This window comes from Pimephales promelas, chromosome 4 (genome assembly GCF_988280905.1).
Source record: "Pimephales promelas chromosome 4, fPimPro1.hap1.1, whole genome shotgun sequence".
Lineage (NCBI taxonomy): Eukaryota > Metazoa > Chordata > Actinopteri > Cypriniformes > Leuciscidae > Pimephales > Pimephales promelas.
In genome coordinates, this window is record NC_142772.1 from 29,880,429 (window position 1) to 29,898,927 (window position 18,499).

The 18,499-nt window shown below is 36.4% G+C and overlaps 1 long non-coding RNA gene across 1 annotated transcript in view; it reads right to left on the reverse strand.

Annotated features, from left to right (window-relative positions):
• The window catches only part of LOC120461658 (uncharacterized), a 99,138-nt gene that overhangs the window by 11,757 nt on the left and 68,882 nt on the right, over positions 1-18,499 (reverse strand). Inside the window, exon 3 of the long non-coding RNA XR_005618228.2 lies at positions 1,024-1,113. This is a non-coding gene — a long non-coding RNA (uncharacterized LOC120461658). The remainder of the gene's footprint in view (positions 1-1,023; positions 1,114-18,499) is intronic.

An 18,499-nucleotide genomic window follows, 5' to 3' on the forward strand; every position in this document is an offset into this window, starting at 1 on the left:
AACAAAAAAAGAGCCGGGAAAATAATGAAAACTGTTCAAAAACTTTCTTTTTCTTTGATTTTAGGGTTAATCATCATCCTTTATTCACCTTCAAGTTGTTCCAGACTTGTATAAGTTATTCACTGTGCAGTGGCAGGTCAACGATAACCTACAGACTCAACCTTCCACCTCACTACCGTATTTCCAACACTATCTCACGACCAATTCGTACGAATTCGACGCATGATTAAAAAGTGGCTAATTCGTACTAATTCGTACGACCTCACTCGTACTAATTCGTACGATTTGTCTAAAACCACGTGATGGTTAGGTTTAGGGGTGGGGTAAGGGGTAGGTCATTCGTACGAATTCATACGAATTGGCCAATTCGTAAAATATGTACGATTTAGCAAAATCGTATTAATTCGTACGAGTGAGGTCGTATGAATTGTTACGAATTAGTCACTTTTTAATCATTCGTCGAATTCGTACGACTTGGTCGTGAGATCGGGTTGGTATTTCACCTTCATTTCATGACTCCCACCTGAAACCCTTCACTGAACCTCTGTCTTCTTCCCCTACAGAACCAACCATGGACGAAGTACTTCCTCCTCCAGATGTCGCTGACAAGGACCTAGTGTACCAACTCCATACCATCCTCAACTCACAGTGGCAGGGCGGGCCCCTTAAGTACCTGATTTTGGGGGGATATGGTCCAGAAGAACGCTCATGGGTGTATCGGGATGACATCCTGGACCCGTTGCTTCACACCCAGTTCCACAAAGATCACCCTGACCATCCACCCTGTCACTGCCAGGCGCCGGCCTTGGAGGAGGGGGTACTGTCACAGAGTCAGCCACACCGTCACAGCCCCAATCATCACTAGGACCCGTCCAAGCCCACAAAATCACCAGAGTACTGACTTGCTGCAACTGCACTACCTCTTAAAAACACCCTTTATATGCCCTGTTCACCTTTCACTCCTTGTCTGGTCTCGTTGCAGTATAAACTGCTTTATGTCAGACTCCTTACTAATTTACTCACCTGAGATCGTCTCGTCCTGTATCCAGTCTCCTGACCGTCTTCCGTCTGTCATCCTGATCCAGATCGCCTGTCTTCGTGTTCACTCGTCACCTGCACAGAGAAGCCTCTTCAGTCATCGCCAGCTAAGTCACCATCCATCCATTGCTCCACCACCACTCTGCTTTTAATAAACACTGTGCTGTGCACCTAAACCTGTCTGTCTCCTCCTGTGTTTGAGACACCTGCAGACTATTTTTCCAGTTATGAATTCTATCATTGAGGATTTCTATAAAATATTGTGCAAAAATCTCATCTCAGTCTCGTCTCGTGAGATCCCATCACACTCACTGTAAAAATGATTTTTAATGATTAGTAATCACAACATTTTTTCTTTTGTCAAATCAACTTTTATAATTTATTTAGTTAAGAAAACATATAATTTTGAGTTTCTGATGATTAAATCATTCTCCTTCATTATATTAAGTCACTTTTTCCATTTCAATGAACTTAAAATTAAGGCAACCAGGTTACTTACTTTAAGTTAAACCAACAATATTTTTTTTACAGTGAAGATTTAGGGATTCAGAAAACATAACTTAGAAAATTGTTTGTGACCAAATTATTCCACAGACAAATTACTTTAACTTCAACAGGATACTAGCCAGCACTCAAACTATCAGAGTTAGGTGTAAATAAAGATGATTGCAGGATTTAATCGCGGGGAGCAGTTTAGATTTAACAAAGAACTCAGGATACAAGTAACAACAACGGAACAAAATAAAAACATAAATGATGGACAATGAACTGAAAGAAACAGAGCTTAAATACACTGACCAAACTAATTAATGAAATGAACCATGTGTGCAAATTAATCAAACAATGAAAAACCATAGCAATGAGCTGAAACCTAGAACACAGAACTAAAACACATGACAAAACCCACCCACACAGAGACAAACCCAAATGATACCTTACACAAACATAATTTAATTTTAGTTACTATGACAGCTTTACAAATGTTCTTTGACATGAACTCAGCAACATCCTAGCCCTTCTCAAACACACACACACAACCTTAAGAATAGGCTCAACAGAGATGATATGTTGTCTCTAATAAGTTGTGATTTCTTTCTGCCCTTAGAAAACTGACCTTTCTCCCTTTTTCTTTTTTTGTATTTTATGTTTTTCTTCTCTGTTTTTCTATCAGATAAAGAGCAAAGGAGGGACAAAAGCAAGCAAGAAATGAAAAGAGTGAATTTGAGAGAAATTAATCTGAGAGTCCTCTCATTTTTGAGAAACCAAATCTACCAGATTAACCGCAAAGGCCGAATCATACTCGTTCCCGTTGATAGATGGCAAGACTAGACTTTTAAATGTTTTTGATTAGTTCTGTGGTGTATGGACTCATTTCTTTGTCTATTTTCATTATTGTTATTTTAAGCCATCAAGATGGAATTTGTTTAATGTAGTTGCTCATTAGTTGGGTAATTATGCTTGTTTAATCTTGGAGCTGATTGGCCCCCTAACCCCTCACTTCCTGCCAGCATTTAAATACCTCACCTGTCAATCAATTAATCTATTTTGAGAACTAATGACAGTGTAATTACCATAATTAACCTCGAGAGAGAGAGAGAGAGAGAGAGAGAGAGAGAGAGAATGTCAGAAATAAAGAAACGGGAGATTTGGAGAAAGACATCTGTACACTGATCCTCCATGATCCTTTCTGAGCCATGCTTGACTCTCTGGAAGGTGCATTTTCATTGGCTAGTGAATGCAGCATCACTGCATAATCTATAGTCGGTGCTAATCACGGTCATTACATTCCCTTTCTTCACTTGTCTTGAAGCACAAGTAGCTCCCTATTGATTTTCACAGGAGCCTGTCACCTTAATACTTGATGGTGAACTTGTTTTTTGTTCCTGTGCCATTGAGCACACAAAGCTATTGTTCACCAGTGACATATCACATATAAAGGCTTTCAATTGGTTTTGTGAACATCCAACATTCCCCTTCTGCATTCTAGGTGGGTCTATTCCCAAATCTGATATGAATTCTTTCAAGCTTAATGCTGCTGGCTAAAAGCCTGACATTGAGAGGGTATGCTTGGTGTGCTCTTAGGGAACATTGTGTGAAGGGCCTGTGTGTGCGTGTGTGTGTGTGTTCATGCAGAGCCACTGGGACTGTCCTGCTGTTGGACACGAGCAATGAAATCCCTACTCAATTATACCAGTACAGCCTCCGGACACAAGGACACATATACACACATGCCACAGCCATATTGCATTAACCCTTATCAGACCCCATCCTCTCTAATATTAACCATTCAGTGCTCACTTTCAGTTCATACTGTAAATGCCTCCAGGCCAAACCACCGTCCCACTGTCCCACTGACATTAAAACTGCCACCACTCTGATCACACACAATCACAGAACACCTAAATGAGGATATACACTACACTGTAAAAATGAATAATTTATCTAATCAATAAAATTGTGGCAACAGATTACAAGCAATTTTATTTATTAAATTGAACAAATTAGAATTGAGTAATTGTTAATCAAATTAATATTCTAATTAATTCTAATTTGTACAGTTTAATTAATAATATTGCTTGTAATATGTTGCCACAATTTTATTGTTTAGATAAATTATTCATTTTTACAGTGTAGTGTATATCCTCATTTAGGTGTTCTGTGATTGTGTGTGATCAGAGTGGTGGCAGTTTTGATGTCAGTGGGACAGTGGGACGGTGGTTTGGCCTGGGGGCATTTATGAACTGAAAGTGAGCACTGAATGGTTAATATTAGAGAGGATGGGGTCTGATAAGGGTTAATGCAATATGGCTGTGGCATGTATGCATATGTGTCCTATGTGTCCTTAAAAAAATAGAGTTGGTAGGATTTTTTTACTGTTTTTTAAAAGAAGTCTCTTATGCTCACAGCAGTTAAAATACAGTGAAAATAATACTCTGAGTATTATTACAATGTCAAATAATCTTTTTTTTATGTGAATACATTTTACAATATATTCACAAATATATCTGTCTTCAGTGTAACATTTCTTTCAGAAATCATCACAATATGCTGATTCGGTGATTAAGAAACATTTCTTACAATTATCAACGTTGAAAACAGTTTAATAGTTAATAGCCGCTTCATATTTTTGTGATAAGAGTTATGATGAAAAGAAAGTTCAAAAGAACAGCACTTATTTGATATATATATATATATATATATATATATATGAGCAATGAAATCGTGTATATATATATATATATATATATATATATATATATATATATATATATATATATATATATATATATATATATATATATATATGAAGAGTTCAGATGCAAAAGCCTCTAAATGCCATTTGAAATTTTCTTCTTTAATGATGATTTTTTATCAAACTTGTATATTTAAGTTCAGTAATTTCACTTAAATGGCAATGATAATTACCTATTAATTGTTATTTAAGTGAAATTACTGAACTTAAATATACAACTTTGATAAAAATCATCATTAAAGATGAAAATTTCAAATGGCATTTAGAGGCTTTTGCATCTGAACTCTTCATATATATATACACACCGATTTTCTTAATATTATGCTATTAAGAAAAAATCGGTTTAGCAGAATGACAATGAAAACAGCCTGCAAATTTAATTTGTTTTCATTGTCATTCTGCTAAACCAATTTTCTTAATAGCATAATAGTGATTGAAAATAATGAAATTGAAAATAACAAGGATTTAAAGTGTAGCTTAACTGGATTTTCTTTTTTTGTGTGTGCTAAAAATAATGAGTGTAAAAGTTGTGGCACAACTAAACAAAACACTAAACATTAAGGCACACTTTGTTAAGGATCACAGATAGATTCAAAACTTGTCCTCCTGCCCAACACATACTGTATTGCCACTGTTGTAAATATTACAGTTCTTTGCCAAAAGGAACAACAAGCAGAGTCCTGCTCAAACGAACATGAACAGACTGCAATTTTAATGTTGCCAAAAGCAAGTTCGGTTGAATCAACAATAACCTGCTCAGAGACACAAACTCACACACACACACACACACACACACACACACACACACACACACACACACACACACACACACACACATTGATGTGATTACAATTCAGTTATCAATTATTAAACCCTCATATATGCTTATGTATAACCATAACAATCACTTTTGATCCACCGTGGTCATGCAGTGTCCTCATTGTCCTTTATTTAGTAAAAAAAAAAAGAAAAAAAAATGTAAATCATATTTCGAATTAAATGCACTCTACACAGTCTCTGGTCTTTCTGCTTTAACCATCTGACAGACAGAAATCGTGCTGAAAACTTCAACTAGGATGAGAAGGTCAGAGATCTGTAATGGCCTCCAGGGAAAAATGTCTAAAGAGATCAGAAAACTCACCACCCTGCCCTCACCCTCTCTGACTGTTTCCAAGAAAATGGTTTCGCTTCTCATTTGCATCAGTTTTGATGAGATGAATGTTAGAACAAAACATCCATAAAAGAGAGAAAGAGAAAGGGTGATTGCAAAAGAGCTCACATCTGTAGAGGTTATGCTAAATGAAGGTTAAATTGGTTTCGCTTGTCATAGCGCATAAACAGCTGAGGATCCACTGCAGGGCACTTAGAAACTCCCAAACCACACACAGCAGATTGAATTTCATTGTTTTAATATCTAATCAACTCTACACAGATATTTCTATACAGATGCTGCATATTCATCATCCTAATCATCATTACACAGAGCAAATGTGTGTATACAAACACCCAGCATGCCCATCTGTGAATGAACCCTTATGAAAGCCCAGCTGCGTAGAGAGGCGGAGATGGGGGCATTTCTTTGGAAAAGCTTTCAAAATTTCCCAAATCCAGACACATCCATTAACGACAGAATCCTGTTACTCCCGTCATGCGATCTAGCTTTGACGGCACATTATTTTAGGCATCATCTTCAATGAGAAATATCATTCATCTCGCAGCGTTCAGAATATTGTCCATCAAAACATCTCCGGAGTCATCAGATGTTTTGTCGAGCTTAAGCATTCAGGGCTTTGTCTCAAGGTCGGTGTGTGTGAGGGTGCATAATCACTGTTCCTAAGTGCCCTAGAGAGGGATGTCAGCTCTAAACACTCAAACGGATACTGACAGTGTGTTTACCCGCTAAAACATTCCTTAATGCTCTCGCAGAGAAACAAGCGCATTGTCCAAAACCCTCCCACCGCCAGTCAAGCCCCTAATCTCGTGTCTTCTGCTGTATTCCTCTACAAGGTGAAACTTGTTTTGACACAAACACACACAGCGAGTGAAACAATTCTGCTCTTCGCATTTATCGAATAAGGCCAGTAACTGCTGTTTGTGGACTGATTACAATAATCACTACCTGCTTTAAAGTATCAGCATTATGAATGTGAAGGATTTCATTTCGTTTGACTGCATCTTTATGGACTCCTTCATGGATGATATGAACAGAATCCAACACAATTTGGCTACAGCATTGTTATGCGTCATGACAGCCTCTATAACAAGTGCACTGAACTGTAAAGGTGCCTGTGTGGTATCTTAAAGCCTTCATTCCCTGCATATATTTCATACCCTTGGTAATCGGCTTGGCTCTGTCCCACTATGGAGCTGTATCCTAGAGGCATATGCCAATCTGAATTTTGATCTGGATTAGGCATCATGTCAGCTGCATTCCTGAAAATGAACTGTGCTCTAGAAAGTGGCAGCACTGGCTTTCTAGGGCATCTGCAAACATGAACTGATTCATCATAGTGGATTGGTTAAAAATCGAGGAGGATTTTTTTTTTTTTGAGGAATGTTTGTTTTCCTCACTGTATACAAATTTGGCTCAGAACACAATCATACATTATACATTGATTATGCTGGGAAGAATGAGCTAGGTTTTGCACAAAAACACATTACAATGACACGCAAATATCGAAGCAATATTACGCGAACCGGAGCACCGTTGTTAAGAAAATCAGAAGCCCGGATGATGTGATTCAGCAGTATCAGATGTGTTGACGTTCAGACCAACAGCACAACTGTGTCAAATATATACAGCAGTTCAGAAAACAAGAAGTTTACACTGATTAACTTACATTTAAGACACAATGTGTCCTGGTCATTTTATGTTAATCTAAAGAAAATTGTTTTAAGGTCAAAGCAGAATCAGCCATTGCACATTACAAGCAACACACAGCAGGGACGTTTTGATCCTGAATGAATCGTTGTTATTGAACAAATCGACCGAGTAAATTATTTATTGACTTGCTCATAAATACAAGCCGTGTCTGAGAAGCTGTGTTTTATTGCCCAATCAGGCAATGTATTCGCAGGCAGCGTTTGCACAAGAAGGTACCACTCAAAACTCATTTCGAACAGGCTTCTGAGTAGGGCTGTAGAATCGATTAATCACAATTAATCACATCTAACATACAAGTCTGTGTTTACATACTATATATATATATATATATGAAGAGTTCAGATGCAAAAGCCTCTAAATGCCATTCGAAATTTTCTTCTTTAATGATGATTATCAAACTTGTATATTTAAGTTTTTTTTTTACTTAAATAACAATTAATAGGTAATTATCATTGCCATTTAAGTGAAATCACTGAACTTAAATATACGAGTGTGATAAAAATGATCATTCTAGAAGAAAATTTCAAATGGCACTTAGAGGCTTTTGCATCTGAACTCTTCATATATATATATGTCTGTGTGTGTGTGTGTGTGTGTGTGTGTGTGTGTGTGTGTGTGTGTGTGTGTGCGTATATATATTTATGTATATACACACACACACACATATACATACAGTATATATGTATGAATATACAGTATAACAGTACACCAGTGGCAGAGAGAATCTGTAACCATTGTAAGTTTACTTTGAATATGTCTTGATTGTTCTTTGTATGTGGATCTGCATAAGAAATATTTGGGTGATCTCACTCTTGTTGGAGATTTTTGTATTAATGTGTCACATGTTTGTGATTCAGAGTATGAATAAATATACTAAAATAACACTGAGTGGGGCTTAGATGGCAGTCTGTCTGGAACACAGTGATTCAGTGAAAAAGTGAAACCTACCAGTGCTATTGGCCTGTTACATCAGCATGCATGTTTATAAGAGACATGGATCAGGGATTTGTGGCAACATAAACACAAGGGAGGATGTGATTATGTCTCTATGTAGTGTCAGGATCATACAGTGTATAGTGCATTTAGTTAGGAAGCACTTTATCATTGCTACATTTGTGCTGAGTTAATGTATAAAACTCCACGAGAGCCGCTCAGATATTCCTCCTTAGTCGTTTTCCCATGAAAGCCATTTTGATAACAGCTGTGAGTGCAAAGTTACATCAGAGCAGCATCTCTAAATCCTCTGAGCTTAATATGTTTTTTTTTCTCTCACTCTGCATGAATATTGAATATGTCCTTTTAGCATTAGAGACAGTGACCCTGCATAGAACAGGCCCAAACACAGATACAAGACTCTCTCTGGAGATATTTTTGGTGCAAAACAACTGAACGCCTGTGACAGTGGAATTTGTAGTTGTAGAGAATAGCCATACATGTGTTATCAGTACATTTGAAATCACAGAGAGAAATGTTTTATAAATCGGTTGCAAACTTATAGACTTTTTTTTATCTTCCAAAAACACAACACAAGAGTTACACCTTCTCAAATTCTTCATTGCAGGGGCACAAATCCTATTCTACAAATCACAAATTAAGAAACTCGTATGCTCATATTTTTGCTGCAGTTGCTGCAGTGAATATGGTGCAAAACGCATTTATAGACCCACATCAAAAAATGTGATGCACAGAGAAAATTGGCTCATCAGTATGTGAATTCATCCAATCAATGAGAGTTGCACACTTGTAGAATATTTTCTCACAAATGTCTGGTATATTCCACAAGTAGTTGTGCTAAAGTAGTTTTGCACCAAAAATATCTTCATACACTCAGGCAATGTTTTCCGCTTTTAGCAAAGCTGGACAGAGACTTAATTCTCAGTGTGAATATTTTATGGCTCTCTGAGCTGCTAATGCCAGCCAAGAGGAGATATGCTTCTAAACCATGCACACAACACAACCTCTTCTTTACTTCTCGCTGTGTTTATCTCCAGGAAATCAGCATATGGTATTATCATTTTCTTTTCTGACTAATATTTGCTAATTAATGAGAAAGACAGACTTAAATTACCAATATACACACAGAGAGAGAGAAAGAAATCATACTCTTTCTGTTTTCCATGGACGTCATGCATGTATATAAAATGTTTTATTTGATCAGCATTCCAGTGAGTCTCTTCTAATGTTTATACCCTAACACATACAGTACCCCTCACATTTTTTTTTCTTTTTAACATTTTAAGTGTTTATTAACTGTTTCCTTGTTGGCTGGTCCACACATTGTAGGCGAACCCGACTCCCACACACATATACTAAACCGAGCTATGTACAATAAATGAGGACATTCCTCAGATTTCAACTGTTAAATGAAAATAAATCACCTTCGAAATAAAGTTATTAAATTAAATTTCGTAATTAAATTGAACTAATTAAACCCTAAACCTAACACAAATTTTTTTGGGGCTTTTTTTTTTTAAAAAAAAAATAAAAAACTTCCCTAAAACATACCCGAAAAACATTCTCTTTTCTCATTCTATTTTTCCTTTTTATTTAATTCTTTTAACATATGTAAATAGGAATAAATGTGTGAAAAGAACAAAAGAAACAAAATAATTACGAGTTCTCTTATATATTTTAAATGCCACGGATTTAAAAAGGACGGGTAGTTGCTTATTTTCAAATTTGCTACTTTAATTAATTTAAAACAAAATACTTTTCATTAATTATTATTTTGAAAATATCTCACAATTGTTACTTTATTTCTCATAACTGCAACATTATGTATCTCACAATAGTCACTTTACAGGTGAAACTTGAAAAATTAGTATATTTTGCTGATATAGCATCCATGCCACGCTGTATTGAGACAGTAATTCATGCAAAAGGGGTCCAAACCAAGTGCTGAGTACATGATTATACTTTTCAAACGGCCTACATGTTTGTATTTAAAATTTTCTTTTTTATTGATTTCATGAAATATTCTAATTTTGAACATGGTGTTTTCATAAGCTGTAAACCATCATCAAAGTTATAACAAATAAAGGCTTGAAATATCTCATATATTCGTTTCACCTTTTAAGTTGAATTAATGAAATAAATACATTTTTGCTAAATATTCTAATTTTTCTTATCTCACAATTTTATGTTATAGCCTACATAATAGGGAACATTTCTTCATTTGTGATTTAGCTTACTGGAAATATATTTCATTATCCTGTCCCAAAAAATAATCCATAGACATACAGACACAAATACATACTGATATACACTTTACATACTGATATACACTTACTGATTCCACCGTGCAAAAAAAAAAGAAAAAAAAAAGAAAAGAAAATTTCAATTTATTTTTATTTTTAATATACTTTATGATATGTTGCCATGGAAACAACATACATAGTGGAACTATTTTTGGAAAAAAACAACAACAAAAAAACAAAAACAAATTGCCATTTAAACTTGATGTATTTCAAAAATAAAAATGCATTGGCAGTTATGACAAGCCATATTAACTTTTAAAAAATTAAAAAAATTAGGGCCATACAAAATTTACAGGATACTAATTCTTAATATCAACAATTAAATTTTTACTAGCTAAAATGATAGCTATTCATATCAGGAATTCGATTTCGACTATAACCATGGCAATTTTTGAAATCAGAAATTACATTTTCACTAGTAACAATGCTAATTCTTGATATCCACAATAACATTTTCACTAGTTAAAATACTAATTCTTGATTTCATCTGAAAAAAAAAAAACTTTTCTTATTTTTTTTTATATTTTTATTTTTTATATTAAGAATTCATTCAATTGTCACTAGTTGAAATGTCCACTCTTGATGTCCACAACTGAATTGCAACTAGTAACAATGTTCATTTTTAAAAGCAATAATTCAATTTCACAAGCGACAATGTTGATTTCTGATATTATAAAGGACTGTTACTAGTAAGAAAGAAACTTTAGATATCTAAAATAATATTGATATCAGATTTTCAGGTATCATTTTTTAAGCTCCCCATTACCCCTTTAAACTAATCCTGGTGTTTATATATTTTTAGATTAGAACAGTGGCAAGAAAAACGAACTTTACAGCGCTTCGAGAGCCCTCTAGTGATCTGGAGCATTTCCCTTGTGTTGCGGCTTCATTTTGTTGAGTTGTGGATTCATTTCATTGTGTTGTGGCTTAATTTCATTGTGTTGTGCAAAGACATACAGATATACACTTACAAACACACAAAGACTCCCACTATGCTCCATTTATTGCTGTTTTTTGCAAAACCATGGCCATTTGCACTGTATAGAAACCAAGAGAAATATGAATATTTGCTATACGAGAAGGGAGTAAAGCAGATGGCTGGTATGACTTAGGAGTGTCAGCAAGAACAAGTTAAGCATGAACACACATGTACAGAGGTGCATGTGTTAGAGCTACAGGAAGTTATAATGGTAGGCATAGTGGGTAACTACAAAAACACTGTAATCAGCTAATCAAAGCCCTTGAACACACACACACACACACACACACACACACTCCCTGTACTGTAGGCCTAAAAGCACATTCAGCCTAATCAAGGTCTTTATGTAACCCAGATATGCCTCTGTTTCAGGCACCCAATATCCATCACACAAACACACATGCCGTGTGGCTACCGTAGAGTCAGGCTCTGTTCTCTCCCTCTGTATCTCAATGATTCTGAGCATATAATGAAGATAAATGAGTATTGCCAGACCACCGCACTCCCTCGTTCACTGTCACTCCTGTTCTGCACTGGGAGAAGAGGAACGGGGCCCAGAACTGTGGTTATGGTTGGCCTTTGCCAAAAATCATCTTTCAGACTCAGAGGGAAAGATTAATTTATTCTCAATAAGTGCACATTGATTTTTATAGCCGTGCTCTATGCGATGGAATAAAGTCTGCGAGTCATTATAGGAACTCATAGAGGAAAGTATGTCACACACAAACTAGTGCACTGATGAAGGCAAATAAAAACAGGCTCAGATAACATTCATCACCACATAAACACATCTGCCTCCATGTTCCCCCCAGGTAAGCAGAGCACCTTTGTGTACCTTTAATGTCTCTCAGCTCATCTCTCTCTCGCCGTTCCATTCACCTATACAGTAAAATTATAAGCAATGATAAATGCACTTTAATTCACAGACGCTTTGATATTGCTTTTTTACTGGCCAGAGGCTGACAAACACACAGCAGCAAAGCAGTATTACAACTCTGCGGCTGATAATATCTCTCCAGATGAGATGAATGATTAATACGCCAAATAAGCGAACAAGTATAGTAGGCAGAGCATTTTTTTCCACACCCGCTGGCAAGTGCTCAGCGCATCTTCAGTACTTCACTCTGGCCATTGAACACAATACAAATAATGCAATTACGTTTGATGCGTTTATGCTTTCGGCCTGTCTAAACTAATACAGCGACTGTTCCTGTCGAACCACTCAAGGGCTGGCAAAAACAATTCAATTAATTATGAATGCCTAGATTCTCATGTTCCTTGTTCAGAGAATGTGTGATCTTGTTTTAAATTTTAAATTCAGTGCTTGAGAGAACGAATGAAGGAGCGTTTATAGAGAATTTAATGCATATTTTTTAAATCATGTCATTAAATGACTCAGTGCGAATCACAAGCAAATATGCAAAAATATTCAACTATGAAGTCATCACTTTTTTTTTTAATTTATGTGTCACGCACACAGAACACTAGAGGCAGATGAAACAGGCCTCATGAAAGGATGTTTCCCTCTGAAAAAGTGAACCAAACTGAACTCTTTTATGTGTTTTCATCCCATTCGTGGCAGCGGAGAGAGGTGAGATATGAATATTAATTCACATCAAAGTGAAAAAAAAAAAAACGCTTTTTTTTTTCCCGGTAAATGCAACATTAACAAATGAATTATGGATCAACTCAAATTTACCCAGAGTTCCTCATGTTCCAGCTCTCTGTGTAAAAGGCTTACAGTTGTCCAACAGATTTCTTCAATAATCTCATCCAGAGCTGACATATATGCTCCTGACCCGCTTCCTCTTTAACTGACTACTGACCCACTTTTAGACACACACACACACACACACACACACACACACCACACACACTCACAGGTCACTTGGAATTAACACAACTAAGATCATTTCAGATTTACTCAGCATCTCCTTGCAGCAAAAACACAAATGTTGCCTCCTGCGCTCTCGTGTTCCATTTTTGGAAGATGGCTTAAAAACATTTGGTCAACACACACACACAAGCACTCTCTCTCACACACAGTCTTCTCTCCCTGGGGCACTGGAATACCAGGTTGCCCTGGTTACTGATTCTATGGGATGCCAGCCTGATCTGATGGAACAAAATTAAAGTGGCTTTTGTCTGAACCATCAGCAGAGGCCACACACACATATACAAAAGCACACATAGACATAAAACACAAGCACACAAACACACTTGAAATATGATTATAAAGGCCACATGTCGTCCACATGACTCACGCATGAGGTTAGAGAAAGATTGTGTGTGGACTGAAATAGAAAAGTGAATCAAATTGGCCTGTGTGAGTGAGTATTATGCCCTGTCTCTTTACCCTGGATATTCTCACACTCAAAGTCAGAGGAAGCTTTTATAGTTGCTTTAGTTTTTAGACCCATAGACTCTCCAATTCCAAAACAGCTGACATATCTGCCTGCAAAGAAACTTAAAACCTCCACAATTCAGATCCTGTCAGAAGCATTTGATCTGCAAGCACAGTTATTGTATATTCATACTGCTAATAGTGCAGTGTGCAGCTGCTGGCTATAGCTGATGACAAGCTCTCCAGTTAAACCTCCAGAATTCTATCTAGTTAAGCATAGCCATTAATATCCAGTTTCATATGGCATAATGGGATATCTGCATTACAGGATTCAAGGAACTCTTCTCCTCAAATTGTTCACAGTGCTTTTCATCATCGCACCGTCTAAAAATGATGCATTTCTCTTCCTTTCGAGATGAGGATTTTTTGGCATCAAAAGAAAGCAGGTTCATTTCTTAAAAAAAAAAAAAAAAAATCCATCCATTTGCATGTTTTACTTCAGGTCATGTATGGAACTATGGAAGCTTGCTTCCGCCTCAGAATGAAAAATAAAAAAGGTAATTGCGACTTTTAATCTCAAAATTGTTACTTTTTTTTCTCACAATTGTAATTCGTAAATCGTAATTCTGAGAAATAAAGTCGCAATTGCGTGTTATGTCAGAATTGCGAGATAAAAAGTCATAATTGCGTGATATAAAGTCGCAATTGTGTGTTATAAAGTCAGAAATGCATGATATAAAGTCGAAATTGCATGTTGTAAAGTCAGAATTGTGAGATATAAAAAAATAGTCTTTTTTTCCCTTAGAATTGGCCTGATAACTCACAATTGCAAGTTTATATCTCACAATTCTGAGATGTCAGATGTCAGAATTTCAAGATATAAACTCGCAATTATGTGTTAGTCAGAATTGTGAGATGTAGCTACTGTAAACTCGCAATTGTGAGGAAAAAAAGTCTTTTTTTCACAATTGCGACTTTATTTCTCATAATTGCGACTTTATATCTCGCAATTGACTTCATTTCTCAGAATTGTGACTTTATATCTCGTAATTGTGACTTTATTTCTCACAATTCTGACTTCATATCTCGCAATTGTGAGATAAAAAGTTGCAATTATTATTATTATTTTTTTAATTGTCATTTAAGTGAAATTACTGAACTTAAATATACACGCTTGATAAAAATGTTCATTTTAGAAGAAAATTTCAAATGGCATTTAGAGGCTTTTGCATCTGAACTCTTCATATATATATATATATATATATATATATATATATATATATATATATATACACACACACACACACACACACACACACACACACACACACACACACACACTGTATATACCGTATATATGAAGAGTTCAGATGCAAAAGCCTCTAAGTGCCATTTGAAATTTTCTTCTATAATGATCATTTTTATCAAGCTTGTATATATAAGTTCAGTGATTTCACTTAAATGGCAATGATAATTACCTATTAATTGTTATTTAAGTGAAATTACTGAACTTAAATATAGAAGTTTGATAAAAATCATCATTAAAGAAGAAAATTTCAAATGGCATGTAGAGGCTTTTGCATCTGAACTCTTCATATATATATACAGATGCAAAAGCCTGAAATTTTCTTATAAAATTAATCGTATATTTAAGTAATTTCACTTTAATGAAAAATTAATAGGTAATTCTCATTACCAATAAAGTGAAATAACTAAAGATAAAAATACTTCTGCATCTGAAGTCATATTTGAGACATTGCCGATTTTGCAGGTTTTCCCACTTACAAATCACATTGAAGTCTGTAATTTTTATCATAGGTACTCTTCAACTGTGAGTGACGGAATCTAAAACAAAAATCCAGAAAATGACATTGATTTAAGTAATTCATTTGCATTTTATTTCATGACATATACGCATTTGATTCATCAGAAAAGCAGACCTTTTCTGTGTTTGGTACAGAAGCCTTTGTTTACCAATTAGAGATCATATGTTTCCTGTAGTTCTTGACCAGGTTTGCACACACTGTAGCAGGGATTTTGGCCACTCCTCCATGCAGAACCTTCTCCAGATCCGTCAGGTTTCGGGGCTGTCGCTGGGCAATACAGACTTTTCAGCTCCCTCCAAAGATTTTCTATTGGGTTCAGGACTGGAGACTGGATAGGCCACTCCAGGAGCTTGAGTTTAGTTGCCACTCCTTGTGTGTTTCGGGCCGTAGTCATGCTGTAAGGCCCAGCCACGATTTATCTTCAATGCTCTTACTGAAGGAAGAAGGTTGTTGGCCAAGATCTTGCTATAGATCTTGCATGCGGCCACATCCATCATCCCTGGACCAGGACCATCCATCCATGTTTCCACCTCCATGCTTCACAGTTGGGATGGTGTTCTTGGGGTTGTACTCATCCTTCTTCTTCCTCCAAACACAGTGAGTGGAGTTTAGACCAAAAAGCTCTATTTTTGTCTCATCAGACCATATGACCTTCTCCAATTCCTCGTCTGGATCATCCAGATGGTCATTGGCAAACTTCAGACTGGCCTGGACATGCGTTGGCTTGAGCAGTGGGACCTTGCGTGCACCGCAGGATTTTAATCCTTGACGGCACAGTGTGCTAGTAAAGGTTTTCTTTGAGACTGTGGTCCCAGCTCTCTTCAGGTCATTGGCCAGGTCCTGCCGTGTAGTTCTGGGCTGATCCCTCACCTTCCTCATGATCATTGATGGCCCACGAGGTGAGATCTTGCATGGAGCCCCAGACCGAAGCAGATTGACCGTCATCTTGAACTTCTTCCATATTACAATGATTGCGCCAACTGTTGTTGCCTTCTCACCAAGCTGCCCATCCCAACCTTGTGCAGGTCTACAATTGTATCTGATGTCCTTACACAGCTCTCTGGTCTAGGCCATTGTGGAGAGGTTGGAGTCTGTGTGGACAGGTGTCTTTTATACAGGTTACGGGTTCAAACAGGTGCAGTTAATACAGGTAATGAGTGGAGAACACCAGGGCTTCTTAAAGAGAAAATAGCAGGTCTGTGAGAGCCGGAATTCTAGTTGGAAGGTGATCAAATACTTGAATAATGAATTACTGAAAAATCATACAATGTGATTTTCTGGATTTTTGCTTTAGATTCCATCATTCACAGTTGAAGAGTACCTATGATAAAAATGACAGACTTCTACATGATTTGTAAGTGGGAAAACCTGAAAAATCGGCAATGTGTCAAATACTTGTTCTTCCCACTGTATATGTATTTATATGATTTGATAAGATATCAATATCCAAAATCTTTGTCCTTGTGGGAATATTTAACTTATAAATCATGCAGATATTTTTTTAGAAACATAAAAATGCAGAATGTTTTCTATGATGGGTTTAGGTGTAGGGTTAGTGTAAGTGTACAAATCATTGTCCCCATAAAACACAACATGTACATATACTGTAAATACAGGTCTTAGTTATTAATAATTAGCCAAGTAAGCTTGTTTAAACCAGAGAGGCAGTTTAAAGATGTCTATTGTGAATCAATGGAGACAATTACTAACAAGAAAATGGCAAGAGAATGAATCGATTTGTCTGACTGCAGGAAATCTGTCAAAACAAACAGGTGGAAATAGTAAATTACCAGAGGACCTCAGACAGCCAGACAATAGGGCCATCTTGGGTAAACAAAGAGGCAGCGCCATTGGAAATATCTGGCATGTGCGTGTGGAGGAGTGTGAATGCTGGTGTATGTGTGTGATATTCAGGCCTCCCAAACAAATTCTCTTTCATCTTTTTATGTTCCAGCCTCATCAGTGATCAATCTGGAATAAGAGAGGGTTTAATGACATCTTCCAGATGAGGAATGGTGTAAGTGTGTGAAATGCATCTGTGTGCTTCTGTTTGATTGTGTGTGTGTAATGGAGAGAGAGAAATGTGATTATGATGCTGGATGAGGATCAGGCTTAATATGGCTGCATCAACAAGAGAGACAATAAAGAGCTACAGAGGTTGGAGAGGAAGGGGGGGGGGGGGGGTGTCTGAATAAATGAAAATATCACTGTAATAACGCTGCTCTGCTTAATCATTCCCTAATAATGTTTTCTATCTGGCTGTACATATTGCTGCTAAACATTACCTGTGTAGGAGAGAGATTTTACATCCAACTATAAGTGTTGACAGGTTTTTACATGTTATTTGAGTTTAACAAGTTCAGTGTTCGTTAGAAAGTATGACCGATTTAATTTATTTTGCATCGCAAAATATATGTACATTAAAAATTTGGATTCATATATGAGGACGATACAAGAAAAAAAAACCCATCAGTATTTGTAAAATAAGAGATTACATAATAAAATATGAAAAAATACAATAAAATGGAAATAAAAAAACAAAACTGCCATACTCGGCGAGAACATAATTAACTTGCCTGTGGAAATGCCATAAACAAGTGGTCTTTGAGACGCTTTTTAAAAGTTTGGAAAAACTGCTCGTAGGTCTCTCGTGTCTACAACTTGAGATCGTGTTAAATTAAGGCTCATTAGCCACAGTCCTTGTGTTTTAAGTATCTGGATGGTCTGAGTGATCTACAGGGTCTACTTATCTTTGTTACCCTGAAGACAGTCAAAAATGAATGAAGATTAGGCTTTTAGTTGGATTCAGAACAGTGCTTGGGTTATGGGCAGAGATAAGTTTGGCTTTGGGATAAATCACACCACATTTTTAAGATTTTTTGAAGAATATCTTGGCCAATCTTTCCAATATAAAGAAA